General features: G+C 41.0%; 1 protein-coding gene across 2 annotated transcripts in view; it reads left to right on the top strand.

The window, feature by feature from the left end:
* The window catches only part of LOC126481354 (uncharacterized), a 481,436-nt gene extending 475,494 nt beyond the window's left edge, over window positions 1-5,942 (top strand). For both annotated transcript variants that reach the window (XM_050105052.1, XM_050105051.1), the window contains exon 7: window positions 5,808-5,942. The gene's annotated coding sequence lies outside the window, so the exon portion shown is untranslated. The remainder of the gene's footprint in view (window positions 1-5,807) is intronic.
* Window positions 5,943-12,892: the final 6,950 nt, after the last annotated feature.

Raw genomic sequence — 12,892 nt, 5'->3', positions numbered from 1 at the left:
GTCTAATGACTACTGATGTCGCTGATATGGAATACCTGACTGTAGGTGGGACCACAATGCACCTAATATGAGAAACGTGTGTTTATGGAGTTTCTGGATACTTTTGATCACATAGTGTATATGGCACAGAACTAAGGGACAATGTACTACTTGTACTCGAGTAGCGCCCTCCCCGCATTATACAGTTGTTGTTGTTGTGGTCTTCAGTCCTGAGACTGGTTTAATGCAGCTCTCCATGCTACTCTATCCTGTGCAGCTTCTTCATCTCCCATTACCTAATCCAACCTACATCCTTCTGAATCTGCTTAGTGTATTCATCTCTTGGTCTCCCTCTACGATATCTACCCTCCACGCTGCCCTCCAATACTAAATTGGTGATCCCTTGATGCCTCAGAACATGTCCTACCAAGCGATCCCTTCTTCTAGTCACGTTGTGCCACAAACTTCTCCTCTCCCCAATCCTATTCAATACCTCCTCATTAGTTATATGATCTACCCATCAGCATTCTTCTGTAGCACCACATTTCGAAAGCTTCTATTCTCTTCTTATCCAAACTATTTATCGTCCATGTTTCACTTCCATACATGGCTACACTCCACACAAATACTTTCAGAAACGACTTCCTGACACTTAAATCTATACTCGATGTTAACAAATTTCTCTTCTTCAGAAATACTTTCCTTGCCATTGCCAGTCTACATTTTATTTCCTCTCTACTTCGACCATCATCAGTTATTTTGCTCCCCAAATAGCTAAACGCCTTTACTATATTATGTGACTCATTTCTTAATCTAATTCCCTCAGCATCACCCGACTTAATTTGACTACATTCCATTATCCTCGTTCTGCTTTTGTTGATGTTCATCTTATATCCTCCTTTCAAGACACTATCCATTCCGTTCAACTGCTCTTCCAAGTCCTTTGCTGGCTCTGAGAGTTTACAATGTCATCGGCAAACCTCAAATTTTTTATTTCTTCTCCATGTATTTTAATACCTACTCCGAATTTTTCTTTTGTTTCCTTCACTTATTTCTCAATATACAGATTGAATAACATCGGGGATAAGCTACAACCCTGCCTCACGCCCACCCCAACCACTGCTTCCCTTTCATGCCCCTGGACTCTTATAACTGCCGTCTGGTTTCTGTGCAAGTTGTAAATAGCTTTTCGCTCTCTGTATTTTACCCCTGCCACCTACAGAATTTGAAAGAGAGTATTCCAGTCAACATTGTCAAAAGCTTTCTCTAAGTCTACAAATGCTAGAAACGTAGGTTTTCCTTTCCTTAATCTAGCTTCTAAGATAAGTCGTAGGGTCAGTATTGCCTCACGCGTTCCGATATTTCTACGGAATCCAAACTGATCTTCCCCGAGGTCGGCTTCTACTAGTTTTTCGATCCGTCTGTAAAGAATTTGTAATAGTATTTTGCCGCCGTGACTTATGAAACTGATAGTTCGGTAATTTTCACATCTGTCAAAACGTGCTTTCTTTGGGATTGGAATTATTATATTCTTTTTGAAGTCTGAGGGAATTTCGCCTGTCTCATACATCTTACTCACCAGATGGTAGAGGTTTGTCAGGAGTGGCTCTCCCAAGGCTGTCAGTAGTTCTAATGGAATGTTGTATACGCCCAGGGCCTTGTTTCGACTCAGGTCTTTCAGTGCTCTGTCAAACTCTTCAAGCAGTATCATATCTCCCATTTCATCTTCATCTACATCCTGTTCCATTTCCATAATATTGTCCTCAAGTACATCGCCCTTGTATAGACCCTCTATATACTCCTTCCACCTTTCTGCATTCTCTTCTTTGCTTAGAACTGGGTTCCCATCTGAGCTCTTAATATTCATACAACTGGTACTCCTTTCTCCAAAAGTCTCTTTAATTCTCCTGTAGGCAGTATCTATCCTACCCCTAGTGAGATAGGCCTCTACATCCTTACATTTATCCTCTAGTCACAACTCCTTAGCAATTTTGAACTTCCTGTCAATCTCATTTTTGAGACGTTTGTATTCCTTTTTTCCAGCTTCATTTACTGCATTTTTATATATTCTTCTTTCATCAATTAAATTGAATATTTCCTCTGTTACCCAAGGATTTCTACTAGCCCTCGTCTTTTTACCTACTTGATCGTCTGCTGCCTTCACTACTTCATCCCTCATAGCCACCCATTCTTCTTCTACTGTATTTCTTTCTCCCATTCTTGTCAATTGTTCCCTTATACTCTCCCTGAAACTCTGTACAGCCTCTGGTTTAGTCAGTTTATCCAAGTCCCATCTCCTTAAATTACCACCTATTTGTAGTTTCTTCAGTTTTAATCTACAGTTCATAACCAATAGATTGTGGTCAGAGTCCACATCTGCCCCTGGAAATGTCTTACAATTTAAAACCTGGCTCCTAAATCTCTGTCTTACCATTATGCAATCTATCTGAAACATGTCAGTATCTCCAGGCTTCTTCCATGAATGCAACCTTCTTTTATGATTCTTGAACCAAGTGTTAGCTATGATTAAGTTGTGCTCTGTGCAAAATTCTGCCAGGCGGCTTCCTCTTTCATTTCTTACTCCCAATCCATATTCACCCACTATGTTTCCTTCCCTCCCTTTTCCTACTGACGAATTCCAGTCACCCATGACTATTAAATTTTCGCCTCCCTTCACTACCTGAATAATTTCTTTTATTTCATCATACATTTCTTCAATTTCTTCGTCATCTGCAGAACATGTTGGCATGTAAACTTGTACTACTGTGGTTGGCGTGGGCTTCGTATCTATCTTTGCCACAATAATGCGTTCACTATGCTGTTTGTAGTAGCTTTCCCGCACTCCTATTCTTTTATTCACTATTAAACCTACTCCTGCATTACCCCTATTTGATTTTGTATTTATAACCCTGTATTCACCTGACCGAAAGTCTTGTTTCTCCTGCCACCGAACGTCAATAATTCCATCTATATCTAACTTTAACCTATCCATTTCCCTCTTTAAATTTTCTAACCTACCTGCCCGATTAAGGGATCTGACATTCCACGCTCCGCTCAGTAGAACGCCAGTTTTCTTTCTCCTGATAACGACATCCTCTTGAGTAGTCCCCGCCCGGAGATCCGAATGGGGGATTATTTTACCTCCGGAATATTTTACGCAAGAGGACGCCATCATCATTTACCCATACAGTAAAGCTGCATGCACTCGGGAAAATTTACTGCCCTAGTTTCCCCTTGCTTTCAGCCGTTCGCAGTACCACAACAGCACGGCTGTTTTGGTTAGTGTTACAAGCCCAGATCAGTCAATCATCCAGACTGTTGCCCCTGCAACTACTGAAACGGTTGCTGCACCTCTTCAGGAACCACACGTTAATCTGGCCTCTCAAAAGGTACCCCTCCGCTTTGATTGCACCTACGGTACGGCTGTCTGTATCGCTGAGGCACGCAAGCCTCCCCACCAACGGCAAGGTCCATGGTTCATTGGGGATGAGGGATATCACAGCCGACAGTCGGGGGATATCAAATACGTTTACGTAAACCGTCATAACATTGCAACCAGAAAAAAGAGGCATTCACAAAGTCCTATCAGTTGTAGATCAGTAGTGCACCACACATACACTATGTGATCAAAAGTATCCGGACATGCCGCTGATAATGACCTACAAGTTCGTGGGGCCCTCCATCGGTAATGCTGGCATTCAGTGTGGTGTTGGCCCATCCTTAGCCCTGATGACAAATTCCACTCACGCAGGCATTTGTTCAGTCAGGTGTTTGAAGGTTTCTTTGGCAATGGCAACCCTTTCTTGATGGAGTGCTGCACTGAGGAGAGGTATCAATGTCGGTCGGTGAGGCCCGGCACGAAATCAGTGTTCTGGTCAGGATTCTGTGCATGCCAGTCCATTACAGGGATGTTAGTGTCGTGTAACTACTCCGCAACAGTCCGTGCGTTATGATCAGGTGCTCGATCGTCTTGAAAGATGCAGTCGCCATCCCCGAATTGCTCTTCAACAGTGGGAAGCAGGAAGGCCTGTGCTGTGATAGTACCACGCAAAACAGAAAGTGTTCAAGCTCCCTCTATGAAAAACAGGACCATATCATAACACCATCGCCTCCGAATTTTACAGTTGGCACCACACATGCTGGTAGATGACGTTCACCTGGCATTCGCCATACCCACACCCTGCCGTCGGATCGCCATATTATGTACCGTGATGCATCACTCGACACAACGTTTTTCCACTGTTCAGTGGTCCAATGTTTACGCTCCTTATACCAAGCAAGGCAACGTTTGGCATTTAGTGGCGTGACGGGGCTTATGAGCAGCCACTCGACAATGAAATTCAAGTCTTCTCACCTCCAGCCTAACTGTCATAGTACTTGCAGCTTGGAATTCCTGTGTGATGGTCTGGTTAGATGTCTGCCTATTACACATTACGACACTCTTCGCCTGTCGGCGGTCTCTGTCAGTCAATAGACGAGGTCGGCCTGTACGCTTTTGTGCTGCACGTGTCCCTCCACGTTTCCACTCCACTATCACATCGCAAACGGTGGACCTGGTCACGTTTAGGAGTATGTAAATCTCGCGTACGAATGTATGACACAAGTGATACACAGTCACCTGACCACATTCGAAGTCCGTAAGTTCAGCGGAGCTCCCCATTCTACTCTCTCACGATGACTAATGACTACTGATGTCGCTGATATGGAGTACCTGGCAGTAGGTGACAGCACAATGCACCCAATATGAAAAACGTATGTTTTTGTGGGTCTGTAGATACTTTTGATCACACACTGTATATGGCGCAGAAGTAAGGGAAAAGGTACTACTTTAGTAGCGGCTTCCCCACATTACACAGTAACTAATGGAAAGATCACTTACTTTGAGAGTAGATGAACCAACAGCTGCAGCGAAATGCAGGAAGATCTGCAGCGGATAGACACTTGGTGCAGGGAGTAACAACTGACCTTTAACATAGACAAATGTAATGCACTGCGAACACATAGAAAGAAGGATCCTTTATTGTATGATTATATGATAGCGGAACAAACGCTGGTAGCAGTTACTTCTGTAAAATATCTGGGCTTATGCGTACGGAACGATTTGAAGTGGAATGGTCATATAAAATTAATTGTTGGTAAAGCGGGTGCCAGGTTGAGATTCATTGGGAGAGTCCTTAGAAAATGTAGTCCATCAACAAAGGAGGTGGCTTACAAAACACTCGTTCGTCCTATACTTGACTATTGCTCTTTCGTGTGGTACCGTACCAGGTGGGGTTGACAGAGGAGATAGAGAAGATCCAAAGAAGAGCGGCGCGTTTCGTCACATGGTTATTTGGTAAGCGTGATAGCGTTACGGAGATGTTTAGCAAACTCAAGTGGCAGACTCTGCAAGAGAGGCGCTCTGCATCGCGGTGTAGCCTGCAGTCCAGGTTTCGAGAGGGTGCGTTTCTGGATGAGGTATCGAATATATTGCTTCCCCCTACTAATACCACCCGAGGAGATCACGAACGTAAAATCAGAGATATTCGAGCGCGCACGGAGGCTTTCCGTCAGTCGTTCATCCCGCGAACCATACGCGAGTGGAACAGGAAAGGGAGGTACTGACAGTGGCACGTAAAGTGCCCTCAGCCACACACCGTTGGGTGGCTTGCGGAGGATAAATGTATATGTAGATGTAGATGTACTCATGTTGAACTGAAATCAAAACTCCCACGCTGCAGGCAGTCGTTTATTGAAAATGCCATGTGAGAACCTGATGACTCCTTTGTTTTAGTGGTCCAGGACTACCGTGTAACTCTAAGACCGCTTTGTGTCCGTGTGTTGCACAGGTCGGCACGAGCGCAGCTCGAGATCAACTTGTTGGAGGCGACCGGTGTCGACAGCGGCGCGCAGCCCACGGCGGCGCCAGCGACGGAAGCAGCGGCAGTGACTCCGCTGGACACAGGCGAGCAGTCGATGTCGTCGACGGCGATGCTACGCGGACGAATGCCGGTGCTTCGAACTGAGCGCGCCCCGTGTCGCACGGCTGGCCGGATAGAGCAGCAACACAAAAAGAGACTTCGTCAGAAATATTTTTGCTCTACTTTTTACATGGTTACCGATATGTAGTGTGTATTTTTTACCTACTGCTTTGTAATATATAATTATCTATTGTATAGAACTGCTAAATGTATCGACAGGGTAAAAAACATTAAAACTGATGCCAAAAATGTTGATAAGAATATTTGATTAAATATTTTCAAACTGTTATAAATAAATATTAATGTGTTGAAATGTAACAAAAAATCGATCATTTCATATATGCCTCTTATAATAATGTTGTTAAGTATTGATTATTTAACTAAGGTTACCATACGTATGTTTCAATTCAAATTATAATATGTGATATCAGATTTAAAATATAATCCAGAACTGTGTTTTGAAATTGATATGTTTACTCCTTTTGGCTGATACCAAGTAGTGCCATGACAAATTCTGGCTGAAGGCGGATGTTTCAAAATATATCTGCACTGACAAATCATTATTGTTACATCTTCCCATTTTTTTAAATTAATCAAGGCATTTTTGGAAAACAGCACAGAACAATTGATGGTAACAGTAAGGCCACAGAACAACGAGGAATACCGCAGTCTACGTGTGTGGTAAATGAGATTCCTAGTCAGTGAACATATATGCCTATTACAGACGGAAGCGCACTATGGGTAGAAGCATTGCCCCAGTGCCACAAACAAATCAAACTTAAATCAGCTGCTCAAAAAAATCCCACACCTGCTGATTCAAAGAGCCGCTACAATGCGGTACAAATGGGAACAGCAGCATCTTTACTCAAAATTACTTACACCATTTCGATGATGAACGTATACCTGCCCAAGTTGTTATATTCCCATAATGGCTAAAAAAATTTCTCTACTGGTGGGTGACACTCAGGATATATCCTAATGCTACATTAAAATTAAATATTCACAAGATCTTAGGTTGAATTTTTGCAACATTAACTGTAGATATTAAATGTGATATTGTGGTTCTCATTTGGTAAGAGCAAAAGTACGTTTTGACCCATGCGTGCCATATGAAATGCTGTTTACAGCTGAATACTTAATGTAAATAAAACAGTTACTAAGATCAGGCATACATAATTTCTTTGCTCCATATCATATTTTTACACATGTTCAAACTGTTTGACAACTTTCACGTAATTTTTTATTTTGAAAATAAACCATGATGTAAGTCATCTGGATAGACCAAAGTTTCAATCATTTCAAGAAACAATCGGTGCACTACGCTCCAAACCAGCTCTTGCACTAGTTTCGCCGAACATTCAGTTCTCTGGCAACTTTGTCCATCGAAGCACCTCATTTCCTTGTTATCTTCTGCGTAGGTCCCACAACCTCAGTAAATTTGAGCATGACATTATTATAGTAAGTGTCTAAACGGAAATGAGGTATGAAAAATGACACGATCTTTCCAGTTGTGTTATATTTATTTTATATGCACTACTAGTTTCGGACAGACTCCATTTGCAACTGCATCTATAGTAACCGATGTGAACACATCGTTGTCAATTCGTTGAAAAATCGCGTTCCATGCGTATCTTTGAAGATGACCGTTGACGACCGTGGATTGCACGAATCTGCATGGCACACTGTTTTCTATTTTCCTTTTCTTTAATGGATTAACAATGACGTATCCTCATCGGTTTCTGTAGATGAACTTCAGAATGGGCTGCAAGAAAGGGATTTAATACGCAGTATGGTGGAATCATGTCATTTTTCTTACCTCATTTCTATTTCGACGCATCATTTTACACACTTTGATGCATCCATCCACTAAAACGAAATATCATTGACTAACAAGTGAGCCTATATTGTTACCGATACCAATAAAAAAACATCTATTACAGTTAGAAACTTTTAATTTTGTGAATGCAGCACGTTATGGCTTTAGAATTGGACCTGTTTCATAAATTTACCAAATTTTATTTTCAGTGAATGCAATACGTAGCAGATTTACGGTTTCATTCATTTCATACTTTTAAAATTCTACTCAAACACGTCAAACCATGCGCCACTCTCTGGGCTTTTGAAAGAGTTCTGATATGTTTTGTGATCTGTGTAACTGTAAATAACTGCTACTCTCTACAGAAGAGGAAACAGCAAATAGTTTTTATGTGTTATAATGAGTTCACTCATTTGGCCGCCACAGTAAGTGCCATTTGAATTCCTAGACACTTATCATAGATACTAAGTGATATATTGCACCAGATAAGCGAAGCATTATTTATACGTTTCCTGAATAAATGATACTTCGTGAACAGTTACCATTATACTTCTAAAATTCTTCATACAGTGCGAGAAGTGCAATCACTACTTTACATCTTATTAAAGTTATGCAATTAATGTCTATAAATGGACTTACTGAAGAATTTACAGCTCTATAGAATGGGTAACAACGTAGAGATGGTAATTTCGATGACAGCACGTAGCCAGCTGGGGTGGCCGAGCGGTTCTAGGCTCTACAGTCTGAACCGCGCGACCGCTACGGTCGCAGGTTCGAATCCTGCCTCGGGCGTGGATGTGTGTGATGTCCATAGGTTAGTTAGGTTTTAGTAGTTCTAAGTTCTAGTGGACTGATGACCTCAGAAGTTAAGTCCCATAGTGCTCAGAGCCATTTGAACCATTTTGACAGCACGTACTGTCTGCATTTTTATTGCTGACGGCTATAATTAACGTATTAAGCTATTGAAAGCTAGCACCAGTACATAATCTACTGTAAGAGAACATTACTAAAGAACCTGACTAAGTGACCACTGTGTAGGATATCTTATTTGTCATTCCTCAAGAGATAATAGAAATGAAGCTGAATCAAATGAAAACCGTAATTTTTAATAAAACCTATAGTCTGCTTAAAATGGTGTAAAGTTTAGACAGAATCTCCCACATGCTCAATGCAAGCTCTCCAGAGCCCTACAATATTCCTGAACTCCCATAGGAATGATTTTGTTTGACAACCTACGCAATGAGTCGTGCACCACGAGACAAACGGTCTTATCAGAATATACATTCCTCGCCCAGCGTTTCCATATGATGCGCGCTCAAATTATTCTTGAGGCAGAGAGCTAGCTGAAAGGTGAAGTGGAAAGCTCTGAAATACTTAGCGGCTCGAGGAACGTATATCTGAAAGACAGATTAGACGCTACGACAGTCGGAGTGTTCATCGAGCTCTTGATATTCATACAAGTGGTTCTCTTTTCTCCAAAGGTCTCTTTAATTTTACAGCTGGCAATATCTATCTTACCCCTAGTGACATAAGCCTCTACATCCTTACATTTGTCCTCTAGCCATCCCTGCTTAGCCATTTTGCACTTCCTGTCGATCTCTTGTTTGAGACGTTTGTATTCCTTTTTGCCTGCTTCATTTACTGCATTTTTATATTTCCCCCTTTCATCAATTAAATTCAATATTTCTTCTGTTACCCAATGATTCCTACTAGACCTCGTCTTTTTACCTACTTGATCCTCTGCTGCCTTCACTACTTCATCCCTCAAAGCTACACATTCTTCTTCCACCGTATTTTTTCCCTATTCCTGTCAATTGGTCCTTAATGCTGTCCCTGAAAGTCTGTACAACCTTTGTTTTAGTCAGTTTATCCAGGTCCTATCTCCTTAAATTCCTATCTTTTTGCAGTTTTTTCAGTTTTAACCTACAGTTCATAACCAATAGATTGTGGTCAGAGTCCACATCTGCCCCTGGAAATGTCCTACAACTTAAAACCTAGTTCCTAAATCTCTGTCTTACCATTATATAATCTGTCTGATACCTTCTAATATCTGCATGCTTCTTCCATGTATACAACCTTCTTTCATGATTCTTGAACCAAGTGTTAGCAATGATTAAGTTATGCTCTGTGCAAAATTCTACCAGGCGGCTCTTTCATTACTTACCAATTCATATTCACCTACTACGTTTCCTTCTCTTCCTTTCCCTACTAGGGAATTCCAGTCACCCATGGCAATTAAATTTCCGTCTCCCTTCACTATCTAAATAATTTCTTTTATCTCATTATACGTTTCATCAATTTCTTCGTCATCTGCAGAGCTAGTTGGCATATAAACTTGTACTACTGTAGTAGGCGTGAGCTTCGTGTCTATCTAGGCCACAATAATGCGTTCACTATGCTTACTCATATTAAACCCATTATTAAACCAACTCCTGCATCATCCTTATTTGATTTTGTATTTATAACCCTGTATTCACCTGACCAAAAGTCTTGTTCCTCCAGCCACCGAACTTCACTAATTCTCACTATACCTATCTTTAGCCTGTCCATTTCCATTTTTAAATTTCCTTACTTACATTCCAGATTGGGGGATCTGACATTCCACGCTCCCATCAGTAGAACGCCAGTTTTCATTCTACCGATAACGACGCCCACTTGAGTAGTCCCCTCCCGGAGGAAGTCATCATCATTTAACCATACAGTAAAGCTGCATGCCCTCCGGAAAAATTACGGCTTTTGTTTCCCCTTGCTTTCAGCCGTTTGCAGTACCAGCACAGCAAGGCCGTTTTGGTTAGTGTTACAAGGCCAGATCAGTCAATCATCCAGACTGTTGCCCCTTCAACTACTGAAAACGCTGGTGCCCCTCTTCAGGAACAACACGTTTGTCTGGCCTCTCAACAGATACCCCTGCGTTGTGGTTGCACCTACGGTACGGCTATCTGAATCGCTGAGGCACGCAAAACCGAAGAGCCAAGTAGAAGAACGCATAGAGCTAGGTAAATCAAAGCAGTCGAACGTTCTCTTCTTTAAATCAGAAAACAATCAAGCGCCAAGGCCACACGTGAAACAATCACTAAAACAATCAATCCCGGGCAAGACAGTCATCTTAGAAACGGAAATAGAAGCACATAAAAGGGAAATCATAGAAAAGACAGCCCTAATAAAAGATATTAGATGCGAAGAACCGAGGAAATTCCGACCACTCCTTGCAGTGTATCAGGTTTTATTCTATTTATTTATTTATTTATTGTTCCGTGGTACCAAATTAAGGAGAAGTCTCCATGGTCATGGAACGAGTCAATACATGAAATTATAATACGATATTAGAATCAGATAGAATGAAATATAAAAAAACATTCAGGTGACAAGTTGTAAGTTTAAACGAAGAAAATCAACAATGTAACACTGGAATTTGCTTAATTTTTTAGCTCCTCCAGGAGCTCCTCGACAGAATAGAAGGAGTGAGCCATGAGGATACTCTTCAGTTTAGACTTAAAAGAGTTTGGGCTACTGCTGAGATTTTTGAGTTCTTGCGGTAGCTTATTGAAAATGGATGCAGCAGAATACTGCACTCCTTTCTGCACAAGAGTCAAGGAAGTGCATTCTACATGCAGATTTGATTTCTGCCTAGTATTAACTGAATGAAAGCTGCTAACTCTTGGGAATAGGCTAATATTGCTAACAACAAACGACATTATAGAAAATATATACTGTGAGGGCAATGTCAGAATTCCCAGATTTTTGAATAGAGGTCGACAAGACGTTCTAGAACTTACACCACATATAGCTCGAACAGCCCGTTTTTGAGCCAAAAATACCATTTTTGAATCAGAAGAATTACCCCAAAAAATAATACCATACGACATAAGCATATGAAAATATGCGAAGTAGACTACTTTTCGTGTTGAAGTGTCACTTATTTCAGATCTCTTCTAATGGTAGATAAAGCAGCATTTAGCTTCTGAACAAGATCCAGGACATGGGCTTTCCACAACAGCTTACTATCTATCCGAACGCCTAGGAACTTGAACTGTTCCGTCTCGCTTATAATATGCCCATTCTGTCTGATCAAAATATCGGTTCTTGTTGAATTGTGAGTTAGAAACTAAAAACTGAGTCTTACTGTGATTTAGCATCAAATTATTTTCCGCAAGCCATGAACTTATTTCATGAACTACATTATTTGTTACTGTTTCAATATTACACACAAGATCCTTCACTATCAAGCTGGTGTCATCAGCAAACAGAAATATTTTTGAATCACCTGTAATACTAGAAGGCATATCATTTATATAAATAAGAAACAGCAGTGGCCCCAGCACCGACCCTTGGGGAATGCCCCACTTGACAGTGCCCCATTGGGACTGAACATCACTACCACTCTCAATATTGCGGAGAATTACCCTCTGATTTCAGTTCTTAAAGTAAGAGGCGAACCAATTGTAAGCTACTCCCCTTACTCAATAATGGTCCAACTTCTGCAGTAATATTTTGTGGTCAACACAGTGAAAAGCCTTCGTAAAATCAAAGAAAACACCTAGAGTTCGCAACCTTATATTTAATTCGCCCAAAACCTCACAGAGAAAAGAGAATATATCATTTTCACTTGTTAAACCATTTCTAAAACCAAACTGAACATTTGACAGCAAATTATGTGAATTTAAATGCTCCAGTAACCGTGTATATACAACCTTCTCGATAACTTTTGCAAACATCGATGGCATAGAAATAGGTCTAAAATTGTCAACATTATCAATGTCTCCCTTTTTATATAGAGGCTTCACTACCGAGTACTTTAATCGGCCAGGAAACCGAACACTCCTAAAGGAAAAGTTACAGATATGGCTGAGAACTGGGCTAACATACATAGAACAATACTTCAGTATTCTGCTAGATACCCCGTCATATCCATGAGAGTTCTTGGTCATTAGTGATTCAATTATTAACTCAATCTCCCTCTTGTCAGTATCATGGAGGAGCATTTCAGGTAACAGTCTCGGAACACTTTTTTCTAAGAGTGCTATATGATTCCCTGTTGGGACTAGGTTTCTATTTAGTTCACTTGCTATATTCAGAAAGTGATTATTAAATACTGTACATATATGCGACCTATCAGTAACACGGACATTCCCACTAC

The sequence above is a fragment of the Schistocerca serialis genome, chromosome 5 (genome assembly GCF_023864345.2).
Source record: "Schistocerca serialis cubense isolate TAMUIC-IGC-003099 chromosome 5, iqSchSeri2.2, whole genome shotgun sequence".
NCBI lineage: Eukaryota > Metazoa > Arthropoda > Insecta > Orthoptera > Acrididae > Schistocerca > Schistocerca serialis.
Note: the sequence above shows the minus strand (reverse complement) of the source record. Positions and strands in the feature narration are given on the sequence as shown.